Raw genomic sequence first — 16,201 nt, 5'->3', positions numbered from 1 at the left:
TCTTAATGAGGGTGAATGATGTGTGCCCTCTGACACATAGGGCTGAATGCACTCCATGTTGCCTCATCTTCATAAGCAGAGATGGTTTCCTACGTACTTAATGGTGATATTTCCTAGAAAACCATAAGTCAAAGAAGCACAATCATCAGCAACAACGGCACACCAGATCACAGACACCACTCTGCTGAAAAGGTGGTGCTTATGGCAATACCTGCTTTTGTGAATCCAAAAGTCACTTCCAAGCCCTCCAGCTCAGGTGTACATACCACAGTTGAGACCTGGGGGGGACTCAGTCCCTGCCTGGGAAAGAAATGGCACACTCCCACCTCCGTGTCTGGAAGATTAGGTACCACAGTCCAAAACCACTGAAAAGTTGCTGTGCATCCAGTCTCACAGCTGAGTGTTGGGAAGGAGGGAAAAGGTGCAGGAACAGGCAGCACTTTGACAACAAAGGATTAGCCATCCGAACTGAGACGAGGTGCAAAGATAACACAATTCCTTCTCTATGAACCAAGGGGATGCAACATTTAATAAAGATTAGACCTAAACCCACCACTCTCCCACCCATATATTACACATTACCCCAACTTTTAAGGGAGCAGCCAACTCCCACATCCACTTCCAATGCTTAGTGGAAAAACAGTGCAATGAAACTCCTACTTGTAAATGAACATTTGCTTAAGTATTAAAAAAACAAACTCCAAATCTCAGAACAAAAACAGCAATGTAAAGCTACATGAGGCTTATTTTGTGCCTTTAACAAAATTAAGATAACTTGCAGTTCTTGTTGCTCTACATGCCTGTTTCCAGTTATATTTTCATTGCTCAAGTAATTTCCCAAATCAAAACTAGGCCATGCAACTACAACTGCTTACAACAGTAAACATGTCAACATATTTCTGCAAAATTTACATTTCTAATGCAAAACAAATCACCATAATATCTAAATGGTTTTTTTGCAAAGCAAAAAGACTCACACTGAATCATTGCAACTACGTACAATATTCCTGAAACACAAATAAATTATTTTTACATATTAGATTTTCTTAAAATTAATGATCAAAATATCTACAGAAGAGAAAGAAATATGTATACGCTTTCTGCCTCTAAGCAAGAGGATTTTGATCAGTTTCTAGGATTTCTTGAGCTCAGAGAGGATCCTTGCTAACTCACCAGCCATTATGTTGAAATCCCAGAGGTGTGCTAACGTGCTGCTGTGCGCATTCTCAACCAGCTCCCAGATGAGAGGAAGTTCTTTACTTTCTTGTGGGTATTCAACTGAAGAATTTGTTTCTGTCATTAGTCGGGGTTTATTTGAGTGACAGAAATGGCTAAAAGGACTTTTATTTCCTTAATAGTTTTTTATAGTAATTTAGTTTTCACTTCATGTCACCTGTAACAAAAGACACAACACGACTGGTTCCAGGAGGGAAGAAAACAAAAAAGCACTTATCGGGTCATTTTATAAATAATTGCCTTGAGCTTTTATATGCGTTTTTATTCATAAAATTAATCACATCATCTTTATTAGATGATGATTGCTTCCACTGCCAGAAACTTCTAGTTCTTTTGTGGCACTACAGCAAGCTGTGCTGTGTTAGGCTCTTGTTTTAGCAGCGTCATCTCACAGATTCACTTCAGACAGAATTTATTCACTATCTGCTCTCAATGACTTCAGATTTTAGAATATATCTTACTGGTATCATGTCTGTAGTACTCTGAGCAAGTCAAATATGAAGTAGTTGTTGCTGCTATTGTAGTACAGAAATATCAATTTTTTACTCTTGCCCAATGCATGTCTAAAATCTTATACAACTAACAGACAGAACAAATAACTGGTTATATATTTCTCAAAATCTTTGGTGGTTAGAGAGGAAATACGTCTTGTAGTCACATAGGTCTCCATGTCATCAGTTTTCACTCATAATAATTATGTGCCCAATTACCTATCACGTTCAGTAAACAAAATATTTTACTGAGTGATATCAAGTACCCTTAGTTTCTTGCTTAACATGACTTAGCTTCTCCTTAACTCATAGGGCGGAGACTTGACACTTCAGTTAAATAATAGAAAATCCATTCAAAGAGGCATTCAGGTGTGCTGCCCCATCTTAAACCAGCATTTACATTCTTTGCTAGACTGGAATTTCAGTGCAGAATTTGGCAGCTTCATCCTCACTGGCAAACATAGCGTCTAGCTGTACAAGGTCCAGGTTAATCATTAAATAGCCAATGTAAATGCAAAGAAGCATATGCCCAGTGGCTTCATAACAGCAACTGGGACAGACATAAGCTACTTTAAAAACACCCACTGGAATGAGAGCTATTTGTCTTCTGCTTTTCATCAACTTTTTTTCCGTTCAGGCAATTCTTTAAAAGATGCTGTAAGCTCAAGTGGCCTATTGAAAAGTTCTAAATTGCCTTAAGTAAGAAGATTTATCAGGCTCATGATTGACAGACGGTAGCAAGTCTCAAAGGATTTATTGAGCATGAGAGCCTTTGGTCTCCAAGAGCTCGTTATATTATATCTAACATGTCAAGCATACAGACTGCAAAGCAGGAAAATCTTTGAAGATTTTAATTAAAAAAAGGTCCTGAATTGGAGCACTGAATGAATGAGACTGGACAACACTGCAAAGCAATGAAGAAAGAAGGACACAAGGCACAAAAAGAACTTCTGCACATCGTGCAGTGTTCATTGCTCTAGCGTCCAGTTTGCAACATTTTGCCTTTGCAGACGAATCTTCTGCTGAGGTTTAGGTGATGAAGAGCAGTCTAAAATTTATCACAGGAGGGGACCAACAGAGACTACCTAAACTTAAATATAAGAAGGTGCATCCCTCTAATCCTGGCTCTCTCCAGGTAGTAAGTACTTGAGGTTTCCCAGACCTGAACTCCCTCCTGAAACAAGACTTCTGAGAAATTTCTTCAAACAGTGAGCCAAGTCTTTCATCCAAAGCCACGTTTCCCTTTACCCAATTGTTTTTATTCAGCCAGGTGTGAGAGCTTGTGGGGTGCCAGACTTATCCAGGTTTGTTGGTGCCGAATACAGGGCCATTATGACCCAGCAGAAGGGGCCCTGGGGGAGTCCAGCTTGGGCGAGAGCAGGGATTGAGCAACTTGCTTATCTTGCACTGATAAGCACTGGACCTGAACAGGGGCAGGAGATGAGCAATTTGTTCATCTTAACAAGATGCAGCGCCTGACGGGTCTGCTCCTCAATCAACTAAGTGACGCCTGGGGTGAGGGGGAGCCTTCACAGCTTGACGTTACTTTGGTAAAACTAAACAGACCACCGCTCCTCTGTACTGAATGCCTTTGTTCTCTGCCACTTCCCCCCACCAACCCTGATCAACTGCACAGCAAGCCTTGTTAAGGGCCAATCGACACACAATACCTGACTTAGTCCCACCTCGCCAAAAGTATAAATCTGGCATTTAGAATCCTCTTTTCTGAGGACGAGAACTCCAACTATCCGGACGGGTCGACGGGCCTGGACCTCTCTCCTCCCCAAGCACGGACGCCTCTTTGGTAAGACTTGCGCCTCCGATTATGTCGGATGTTACCCCGGGAAAACTATCATTAACAAAAGCGCTGAACTATTAACTTGAGCTCAAAATTGTTGCAGTTAGTTAGTGCATTTATCAACGGCAATTCCGAACTTTTATATCTGTCGCTTCAATAAATTACCTATTTTTCTTTTCAACTTTGCGAAACTGTTTCAGTGAAAGTCCTTAGTGGGGCTCTGACAGGCAAACGTTGACTCTGATAAGTGGCTACACACATAACCCTTTAGACATAAACCGTTGACCAAGTCTGGGACTAAGACTGGACCTAGCCGCACCTAGGCTCCTCTCTGAGAAGGAGTTTAGAAAGCAAGGGGGTCCTTTCTGAACCTCGTGACTCAACGGGAGGGCCTCCCTCAGCCACATATCAGACTTGTACCCTTTCACGCGACAGAGCTTCAGTTCTCTACTGTTCTTAAGCAGATCTGGTCAAGCATTTCCAGTCTTTCAGGAGGGTGCAATAATTTCAGAGTATGAGGCATACCTGTTTGTTGACTCATGGAAACTATTTTCTCCCTCACAGTAAGGAAATGATTGAATGCTGCTACCCCACAATTCATGCAGAAGGCTCCTCATCATGAGGTTAATCAATGAAAGGAGATGTAAATAATTCTGGGAGAATTCCAATACATTGTGGGTGGACATCTCACCTAACTTCAGCTTTGTAAAAGTAATATTGTTATTTGAAAAGAAAAGATTATTAGTATGACATAGTGCAATTTACCAGCAGTACAGTGTTCTTCACACCTCACTAAATCCTTTGAGTGTGAAAGGTAATTTTCTTTGGTCTTCTGTCAGCAATTGGAAATACCAGAAAGTGGACATGAGAACGTGAATCATCATTTCTTCCTCCACCCTGTCAAAGATACATCTTTATGATTTTGATGCACTCTCATCTTTATGATTTTGATGCAGTTTCCCATGGGCCACAAATGAGAGACAGGAGGTGGTCATCAACTATGTCTGCGGCCAGTGAATCCTGGCCAATATCCCAGTACAAAACCCATTAATTCTCAGCAAGGAGTAAATTCAAAGCTGCCTAGACAAGTACAAAGGGGTGTTAGGACTATTACATTTTCTACAAGTATTCCACCAATTTCCTTCTTTTTCCTAGCTCTCTCTAGCCAAGTAGCACAGAAACTGTTTGTCCATGAGTAATGAAAATACATAAACTGAAACCAGTATATTTTTAAATGAAAAAGGCAAAAATCCTAAATATTTGAATTTTTTCTCTGTGTGCTGGTATCAAAGCATAAACATACAGGCAGAAAATCCTAATTATATACGACTGTTTCAATCCTTTTAACGGTCTTTGTTTCTTCCAAGGCAGTGATTTCTGTTAAAAGCCAGTGACTGAACTAGAAGCCACAGGCCATTTAAATTGCTTATCTATTGATTAGTCAGTAGAAAGCGCACAGTCACAAAGACTGAATCGGTTTTGCATGGAGGCACCTTGAGTTTAACAATAAATGTCATGTGTAATTTGGGACTAAAACCAAAGAAGTGAGTGGCTGCCTTTAGACACAATCTGACAGCTCAAATATGTTTGTCAAACTGGAGGGAGCCTAATAATAACCTATTCAGGCAAATGCGACGTTATCTGGCACAGAAATATGCTGGAAATGGTCCACTTTCTACACAAAAATGTTTTCAGTACCTCACTGATAGTCACTGGCAAATAATGTGGAAAAATTCTCCTTTCTTCCGAATTCTGCATTTTTTCTTTTTTATGTATAAAATTATATTCCATGCATGATACGGTGAAGTGGTTCTTATTTTTCAGTTGAAATATCCAGAACATTACAGTACTTCTTATTATACAGGTAGTTATTGTATGAAACTACAGCAGTCAAAAGTTAAGGCATCAATGTGTATTGTTGTCATCTTCTTTCTTACACAGACTTCTCATGTTATAAATGTTTCCAGTTTAAAGGCTGGTGAAAATAACGATGCTGTTAATTAATTTCACACTGCGTCTGCTCTTTACCGCCTACCACAGAGTGTTAATTCCTGGGTCTTTCCTCTCACCTCTGTCAAAATATATAAATGTTGCATTTTATTGATAAGTATTATGGCACCATACATGGTGTCCCTGTGGTGCCCCTGTTCCACAAATCATGCAGAGCTGTACAATGTGTCTTATCCACTCTTGGAAAGCTAAGTTAAAACACAACTAACATGTTTCTAGCTTGAGGGGCTGGAAATGGTTGTGACAGCTACAAGGTTGAGAAATACCACATGTAACTTAATACAGCAGATAGCGTTACATGTTTTGATGTGTCACTGTGTACCATTCTGTTAAAAAGAAATCACTGAAAATCTAGGTGAGAATCTTTTGCTTGACCTTAGGCAAACCTCAAATATATATGCCTTGATTTCTGCCAATAAAGAAACATAGCTTACGGCAGTTATTTGGCTGAAAATTACGGCTGTTGCATGGCTGCACTAATACAGATTTCTAATGTTAGCAACAAATGCCTGGGTTGTGAAAGATACTTTAGAAATATAAAGCATCATTGTTGACAATACCTAGAAATTTTCATGCCACGATTACATGTACTAGTAACAAATTTTTAATTTCAGCTCTGTTCAGTCTTGATGTATTTCCCTCCATTATGAAGCGAGGGATAACCAGTTGAAAATTCCTATTTATCAGTCTGATGTGAAACAAGAAAACTCTTGCTTTACAGTACCAGGTATCTTTCTCCTCTTGTGCTCAGAGGCATCTAATTCCAGCATCTGTGAAATTGGTTTGGAAGATGTCAAGCACCTCTAATCCAAACAAAGTCAGTAGAAGCTGTGACTGCTACCCTACCGCTCCTCAGGTTGGCCTCGTTAGTACAGATGGGCAAGACAGAAAGTTTACCTTAAGACCAAGTGTATTACTGAGCAGGATTCAGAATTCAGGTGCTATGACTCCCCATCTCACGCCTTCCTCGCATGGTCACGCTCTCTTACTTCTTTCCCATCTTGAGGCCGAAGGCAGAGATTTTAGTAGCAGCAGTAGAAGAAAATGGACTCGTGGAGGAGTCTAGCAACTAGATTTGTGCAGGCTCAAATCACAGGCTACCAGCAGCCAGGTCATAAATAAGAAGCTACCTGGATTTAGCTCAAGTGGAAAGGCAATATAGCAGCAAGGACAGGTGTAATAAAAGAAACTGTCTAGGCTGGTATTGATCACCACCATCATTCTTTCTTGCTTTTGTTTCAATCCAAAAGAATTCTAGTAATTTCAAGCATACTGACTTGATTTTTCTCTCTGGATTTTATTTTCTCTCCTTGCACTCAGATGGGTTTATTATGCAATTACTCCACAATGAGTGCTGCGGGAAATAATGATTCATTTAATTATTTGTTTTCCTTTGATATAACAGCATTCTAGAATTTGTTTTGGAACACCATCTTTCTCAAGAGTTTTAGCAGTTATTTTAAGACTGTAATCCAGCAGGTGCTCAGATGGGCTGGGCTAGTAAAAACTGAAAAAAAGCTTGGAAATAATGAATAACCATCTCCACTGAATAAATGTGAAACAAAATGGGCAGCTCTTTCTGTCCTTTTCTCCCTGTCAAAAAATATAAAGACCATTATTTATCTAAAGAAAAGGCAAAAAGACTCCCATATACAGTACAGAAAGTTTTAACGTTAGAAAGTAACAGGCTTTTCATTATGTCAGCGGGTGACTTCAATGTTACGACTCACTTTACATAGGCACTTGCAATTGTACACTTCCAGAAGCAGCAACAGAGGAGTCATTCCTGTGCAATCCCAAACAGCAACTTCCAGCGGCTAGCAGAAAGGTGATAAAGCCCACTGTGTTGGAGTCATGACCAAAATGAAACGCAGAATCCTTCTTACATGGCTTTCTAGTTCTTCCAGCAAGAAACAGACAACCTCTTAAAACGCAAACCGATGTCACTGCTCTTTGCAGAGACAGCACTGCATTTTTGTGGGGATGAGCCATGGTTACCGTAGCCACTGGGGTGAGAGAGACCCACGTTGGACCCAACTTCTTGCTGCCCGTTTTGGCAAGGAGGTCTCAGTCCCACTGTGTCATATCAGATGTGAACATCCTAATATTCAGATGAATGGACACGCGGTGCAGAGACTCTTACCAGAAAGGCTGGTGGGTGGAGGGGGGTGGGGTGGCATTGTCGAGAGAACATCGCTCAAATGATGTCCTCCTTTAACCTTTTCACTTTGTTCATGGTGATTAACACTTTGTTTGCTCTGGAAGAGTGGGAATGTCCTCATAGCTCCTCAGAACATCCTCTCTCTGCCGAAGACAGAAAGGAGACCGTGACCATATTCAGTAAGCCTTATTCGATATCTTATTGATAAGAAAGATCTGTGTGTGGTTTTAGACCCATTCTCCTTACACAACAGCATGGATAATAGAATCTATAATAATTTAAAAACTGATAAAACTATCAATAAACATGCAAAATTATGTGCCAGAGAATAGGTAGTGAAAATGGTAATTTTGCTTGGCAAAATCCAGGTATACATTTGTGGCCAGGTGTTAAAGTTTTAGAGACATAAGTTTGAAATAACTTAAAATAGCTATTTAATTTTGACAAAGTCAGAACTATATTTGTTACATTTTCTTCAGTACAAGAGATCATTGTTTTAAGACGACTGCAATTGCTTTTCATTATGCAAAGAGAATAATCTTCAGTAAGTGGAAAAGCTCTTGTGTACCACTGGTAAAAATCACATCAGAAAACGTTTCATACAAGAACTGTATAATTGGTATATAAAAGTAATAAAATAAGAGGGTGAAATCGTAAGAGGGTGAAATCATTCTGCTCTCATCTAAGGAGGAATATAAATGCATATGGGAGAAAGAGATGCAGTATCTTTGGGGATAATCTACCATATCAGTCTAGGAGTCAATTCTGACAAGACCTTGTTATTCACAGTTTAGCATTTTTGTGAACATGAGCAATATTTGCTATTCCTGTTTGAAAATCTGTGTGGACATTTACTGCTTAAAGTGTACTTTTTGAAGCACTGGAAACAGGATGACATCCTTCCTGTTGTGAAGTTAGCAGTTTAATCTCTGACTTCAATAGGAGTCAGAATTCAATCTCCACACTCATTATTTCTTTTTGTCATTTAGCATTACCCCTTTTGTATGTAAACATATCTTGCCACCTAACATTTTGGAAAGAATATTCTTGCATCTATGACAGCCTAAGGCAATACAAAAAACAAGGTTTGGAGGTGGAAGTAATATTTTTTTACCACACCAAATAGTATATTTATTAAAAAAATAAGGGTCTTTCAGGCCCACAAGCCCTACTTAAGGTCTTCATCACAATAAAATTGAGGACTGAGTATGTATTTATCAATTATAAGCAAACTAATAATGACCTTTTTTAATTTCTTCAAAGTTTAGTAACAAAAAAATAGAATATAAAAGTTGAATAACAAGTGTTATTGTTATATTGCTTTTTAAATACTACTTGCACTAAAGGATCATCCATTAAAATTATTTTAAAAAAAAACCAACAACAGAACACCTAAATTTAAAACTCAACCCTTCTACAGCAGGCATGAACTGACTGCGATATTAACTAAGCTTGACCTTCTTCTCAATTCTGGATTAACACCAAAAACTCCAAAAGGAAGGATGAAGCTTATACATTTGTTTAAGAAAAGAATATCACTCAGGTATTTTTTTTTTCCTAAAAATTAAATTCTAAACATTTACTTTTCTTTTTAAAACCTGCTAAAAATTAGTATCTTAAAAAGAAAGTTGTAAGTAAGAATATTGTCCAGAAAAAAAAAAATAATCAAATTTTCATGCAAGTTTAAGCATTTTCAGCAAAAAAAAGAGAAATGTACTTTTTACTTTTTAACCATGGTAAAATACTTTCACAATTAAACAAGTTACAAAATCCTGTGTGCACCCATTCATTTAAATGAAAGTCAGCTAGGGATAACTTCAATGGGCACTATGGCTCAAAGGCAATAACAGTGCTAGATGAGACCTATAGCCTTCACATGAATAAAACAGATAATTTTGAAGACAAACTGCTGTTGGTTTGCCTAAAGCTATTTACAAATTCATTTAGAACTGCTTTTAATATTAATAACCCTGTCTCCAGACACACTGAGATCAGTCCATGCACAACTACTCCAGAGAGAGCAAAAGGTCGTTAAAAGCCTTGGCCAGTCTCAGGCCAGAAACCAAGTCTACTTCACACAGACTGGAATAATACATAGCACAAATATCTGCTGGGGAACTTCTCCCTGCAGAACTGCACCAAGCACTGCAACCTGTACGACTGTATCCTGAGATGTTACCTGAATCAGGCCTCCTTTCTTTAGGCATGAATATTAACCTGCACTCTAGTTCTGACCAGCAGCCTTGCAAAATGCATCAGTTCCACCCTGGATCTAAAAAACCCACTTAAATACATACTTGGGTGTCCTAATTTTGAGAATATATTTTAGCAAATATTTAACCTTAAGTGCATGCTCAAGATATACACAGACAACTAAAGGATTCAGTATTTTCAGTAGAACAGAGAAGACTTGGAGCTCTAGTCAACAAGATCTAATCCGAAGAAGTTAGAGGTTCTTCTAGTGACTACTGGGTAAAATGATAAGAGAATGATTTGACTTTGACATTGAAGACAATTCATCTTTGTTCATTAGATAGAGGGGTAAGGAGTCTGTTACGTGTCATTTTGTTAGGACTGAAAGGTGTTTTGACTAAGTAGAATAAAGTAAGTTGATTTGATACTTTCAAATGATATTTATGAGACAAGTTGTTTTGACTTTAAATTAATTCAGCTGTAAGAACAAAGCTAACTTTTTTCTTCCATAAATACAAATGTCTCTATGCTTAAATCAACAGAATATGATGCCCTGCCTTTATCACAGAGCCATGTGTTATAATTTAACAAGCATAGAGCCTTGTTGGTGTGAAAATAAAAAGGAGATAAGAATGATTCTTTGGAGCTGTTTCCCAAAATGGCAACTTGATGAACTTTGCTCAACTTTTTTTCTGTCATACCAAGATTTTGGAGAAGTTTACTGTTAGAATTGACTCTGGTTTAGCGATAAGAGGAATACATTTATTTAGAGGATAGAAGAGTTTTAGGACCTGCAGAGACTACCTGCATCAAGACATCAGTGTCTGATGCAGCTGTTATCAGAGGGCTCTCAGGGCTGTGGTGAGATGGGCTGAGGTGCTGTTACACACTCCAGAGCAAATGGAGATTTATTTGGAAATATAGTGCAAGTGTTCTCTGGTTTAAATGAAGAAACTTGAAAGGCAGGTATTGGGAAATGGTGTCTATAGTGCCTATCTTGCTAGCCTTTATGTATTTAACGCTGTCAAAAGCCAGCTGCCAGATTTTCGCTCTCTCACTGACCAGAAAAGAAAACTTCCTTTTGTGAAAAAATTAATAACAAGCACTTTGCTTGAAGTCCCCTGCTTTGGCTACCATTGACTTCTCCATAACAGAAAAATTCTTCTAGGTTAGTGTTGGAGTTTCTTTGGTATGAATCAAATCATGAGAATAAGGAAGGATACAAAGATTTAAACAAAGACACTAATAATGATATTTTTGCACCATCCACTACTTTCAAAAGTACTCATTATTGCTCCTCTAGCTTATTCCAATTCAAAGACATACTTGCAATTAATTTATAGCAAGGCTTTGTTATGCTCACTGTTCTCAGAGAAATATTTAAATTATATTCTTGTTTTTATAGCTTCCAAGGGCAGGATAACAAAGTGTATACCCCAGTTGGGGAATCTTCTGGTAGTCATTGAAGATCCACTGATTAAAAGGATATTAAATTAAAAATCTTTCTTGGTTTCTTTTTAAAGGTAGCTTTCTATTCTTGTTATAAATGAGATTTCTTATTCACAATTTTCCAAATAGAGGATGATTTTATCAGCTTGGCATGCTACTAGGGAAATAGCACATATTATGTTGCACATTAGCAGAAGGAAAGAATGCAATAGAATGCAAGAGGAACTCCTTTAGATAAAAGAAAAATAAATATAGTATAAGAACATCTAGAAAATCATGTTTGAGTATTCAGATAACATTTTGTCAAAATGCAAACTCCACTGAAGGACGTATCTCCTTTAGAAAGAGTCTGTAGAGGTGAACTGTGTTTCCTTCAAAGAACAAAAGAGAGTTTTATTAAATTTTCATTTCAGCACTATATGAAGACTGAAACAGCTGTTTGACCACAGGAAAAACCTGGTCATTTTCTCTGCTGGAAAACCCAAATTCATAAGATCAAAATTCCAGAAAAATCCATAAAAGCTGCAAGGATTTTTCTTGGTTCAGAACTGAATTTGAATCTCAACGGACAAAATTACTGTTGTGCGCCAAGGAGAGTAGAAAAGGATTATGATTTAGGATAACATCTTCTATAAAGTCTTAAAATTGCATGTTTCTGAACCTTTTTTACAGGGTCGGGACTAATGTGAAATTTCAAACATAAAAAAGCTTGAAAATGTCTATTTCTGTGATGGCAACAGAAATACACATTTTCAACCATCACAGAAATACACATTTTCACATTTTCAGTAATGACATAGTTCTTTAAGGGGGGGTTCATAGAGAGCAGTGAAACGCAGAAACTATTGTGTTTGAGTGGACCAACAAGTGTAGGTTTTGAAAACATCTCAGAGTTACTTCTCTAGAATACCTTTACTAGTCATTGGAGAGAGATTCCTGTGACCCTTTGACCCAGGTGTAAAAATGATGGGGGCAAACTCTCCTATCCATTACCTGTCTTTCCTCATTGATGATAGGAGGGGCCTTGTGAAGAAGGGTAGACCAGACACTTAGCTTTCGGATGGCTAAGCCAGGTGAAACTATTTTTTTTCCTAAACAATGTGGAACATGTGCTTCCTATTTCCAGGTTTATCTGTTAAACTAGGAGAAGTCACAGTAACCAATCAAAACTCAGAAATAATTCATTATAAGCTGTAATTATGTAGCAGTGGGGGAGTAAGTATACAAAAGGCTTTAAAACGCTAATTAACCCTAGGAAATAAAAGATGAAAAGTAACTGAATGTGCATCGTAATAAATGCAGGATAAATTATGCTGCAGTGACAGCTCAGACAAAAGACTCCTTTTTCAGTTAAAAAAATGATTTCACATTTAAACTGAACTCTTACTTTTTGAATACTAAGTTTGTAGAGGGAAATTAATATAGGACATCTAAGCTGGTAGTGAAATGCCCAGAGCTTTTATATTCTTTTCTCCAGTCCAACATCTTCAAAATATTGTGACTCCTCCATCTGACAAAAGTTTACTCACATCTCCTTATCATGAGGGGAAAGATACTTAGGAGAATTTCAAGGTTTTCAACTGCAGCAGAAAAGCTCACCCTTATTTCTATTTTCCCATCTCCCAAACAGGCACCTCCAACTGCACCTTAATTTTGCTCTGTTTTTTTATCTTCCTTAGTGAAATAAGAGGCAGTGCTGTGAATTCCATCTCCACCACCCTGAAAAACTTCCCTTTACAATAGCTCTCCCATCATTCATCATCTGGTACTTTCCTACCTCCCGTGTGTCTAGGAGCGCCAAGCCAGTTAGAGACGTATAACTTTTTTACCATAGCTTTCCTGCTTCACTCTATGTACCTAATGAACAGCATCCAGTGAAAGAAGAAAGATAACCTACTGCATTTTGGAAATTATTCCAACTCAAATTGATCCTCAGCCCAGATTTTCCAAAATACTTATGATTCATGGCAGCACCTGAATTCAGTGTGAAGAAATTTAATTTAACCTAAAACATAAAAATTAAAGTTGTAGGAACCACAAAACAGGAGATGAATTTAATAGAACATAGTTACTTGCCTATGAAATAGATATGTTCACTTTCTGGAGTGGTCTCAATATGAAATCTTCGTGGAGCACTCAGATTTTATGATGAATCATAAAGCTACTGAGAAAATGCGTATTTTTTTAATTTCATAGGAGAGTTTGATTAGCATTGTCAGAAAGCAAAGTCAAGCATATGGAAATGTGTTTCCAGCCTTAGTTTCAGCCTGTTTATATATAAATATATATATGTGTGTGTACATAAGTAATGTATAGTGTATATATATGTTACAATACACACATGCATGTACTCCTAAGGCAAAAAAAAAAAAAGAAAAAAAAAGTTTTGTTTGATCAAATATCTCATTACCATAATTTTTTGAGAGAAGCAGTACCTACTTGGGAATTATACAGACAGTCCCAGAAAGCATTAAAAATACTTCTAATATGGTATTTTACATGTTGGGGGGGGGGCGGGGGGCTAAGCTGTTCTAAAGTATTGGAACATTTTAGAGAGAAAATGTTTTATGAAAGTCATTAGGCTTTTCTAACTGGAAAGAGGATTGAGGAAAAGAAAATTACAGAAGATGCATTTCAGATGTTTCTTAAAAAAAAAAAAAAAGAAAACAACAACAACAAAAATCAAACCACCACAAACAACTGATGTTTTCCTATTGCAAACAAACCTGCTTACTGTTCCATCTTTCAGACTCTTGCAGAACCAGAAGCTGAGTTGCATGGCTCAGCTGGGCATCCAGGAAATTCTACTGTCAAGAGATATGAAGTCCACATTTTTTACTCTGAAGGGCTAATAGATACAAAATTTTAAGTTGTCACTTGTGACTTGTGAGTAATTGAACAATGCCCTCCTGTACTCAGACCAGCTTGTTTTGGAGGTAAAATTCCTTATCTGAGGGACAATCAAGTTTGATTTTTAAAAGACAAGGCAGCTATTGAAAGCTGTTTAGAGACTTGGAGCATTAAAATTTTCCTAGTTGAGACAGGTTTGTAGACAGAAGAGAGATTAAGTAGATAGAATATTAGAGGTATAACAATTGGAGATAATGATCTGACCCAGCAGTTTACAAAATATTTATTACTCTTGCCAATAGTCACTGTCAAAATAAGTAGTTGATCAGGCCAAAATCATAACAAGTCATTAATCTTCATTCAGGGATTATTTTTAATGAACAGTTTTAAGAGAAGGACACCAAAAAAAAAGTGGATGAACCACAATGTAAAATAGATACTTCTGACAAGACTAAAAAGAGAACAGATCATATAACCTTGTTAGCACAGGAAGAGCTAGTCTGAACAGCTGATCTTTCTATTCATACTTTAAAAAAAACTACTTGCATTTCAAGGTGATGCACTGAGTCTCATTTATCTTGCTGAAACAAAGACCAGAAAAATCCCACAATCTTAGTAAATGACATATTCTTTATCATAAATACTGATCAAATGTTTCTGACTTTTAAAACATACCAGGATATTAAAAAGCTAAAAGGAGTGAGTTAATTTGAATTTATGTAAGTGATTTAATTTAAGTTTAAACAGTACAGATGTTACAAATCAAGAAATTCAGAAGTTATTAGGTGAAGTCAAGTAGCAGACAAACCATTAATCACCATCTCCCAATAAATCAGTGTATGCAGTCCCTTCTGTCAATCCAGAGGAGAAAACAAGGATAAGGTGCTGCACCCTCTTACACTCTTAAACATAATTAGTTTATCTTATGCTAGTACCTAGAAGCCATAGCCCTAGACCAAGACCTGTGCTAGAATCTGTGTGATACATAATGATAATAAACTTTTATTACAGCTGTGCATAAAGGTGCAAATCAGATTGAGGGCCTTTTTTGTAGTCCACATGGTACAAATGGAAAAAAAAAAGGTGACGTTGTTGGTAACAGCTATATGCCTGACTAGAAAGTACAGTGATCAACAGATTGGCAGAAGAAAGTAACCAAGATCTAAAGATCCTGAAACAATGGGAACACTGAAATGAATGCTTCTCTTGGTACAGGGTCAGGAGTTGTAATGAAGCAAGGTGGGAATCAGGAAACAGAAAATGGAAAGAGAACAAACACAGCATTTGAAAGAGAAGATAAAATATGGAAAAACAGAACTAAAACAAAAAAAAAAAAAAAAAAGAAGAAAAGCAACACCATGTTGACAGGTTCTCCATAACTTCCTTCAAACCTTTATCCACCTTCTTTTATATTATTCATTTACAATAAAATAAGTTTAATCCTAAAATTTTGAAGCACTCCAAAAGCCTCCTCCCATACATCTATGCCCATTTTACCTCATAAGAGATCAGTAAGGATGAAAAACACAAGGAGCCTTGGAAAAAGAGGCAGCTTGGGAAGAGAGAAGCAAAAGACATGCCACACATGATTGCTAAAAAGCTGCTAGGACTCTAAGAAATGAGGTAATGATGAGAGTGAACTTGAGTCAGCTGGGGAAAAGAAAGGCCTGCTACAATCTGTAAGAGCAGAAAATATGGAGGCTACATACTCAAGAGTAGCTACCATCTAAAAACATGGAAGTAAGCACTCTGTTGGCAAGAAATGAGCCTGGATTCCAGGTTCTCTCAAAAAGCTCCATTTTCCTTCTCTGACCCCTCTTGTGGGATCTCAGGAACTCTGAAAAAAGGCAATGTCTTTTGAGTAATATGGCAAAATTCAAGCTTAAGTCTGTTCAGATTATTTTAACTCTCTTACTCTGCTCTCTGTCCATATGCACAGTTCCTGCTGATGCAGAATATCAATTGATATTTACCACGCATATCTGTAAGCAGATTTATATTTAACATTTCTTA

Source organism: Balearica regulorum, chromosome 3 (assembly GCF_011004875.1).
Source record: "Balearica regulorum gibbericeps isolate bBalReg1 chromosome 3, bBalReg1.pri, whole genome shotgun sequence".
In the NCBI taxonomy this organism is placed as follows: Eukaryota; Metazoa; Chordata; class Aves; order Gruiformes; family Gruidae; genus Balearica; species Balearica regulorum.
The sequence above is the reverse complement of the archived record's forward strand: the minus strand, read 5'-3'. Positions refer to the sequence as shown.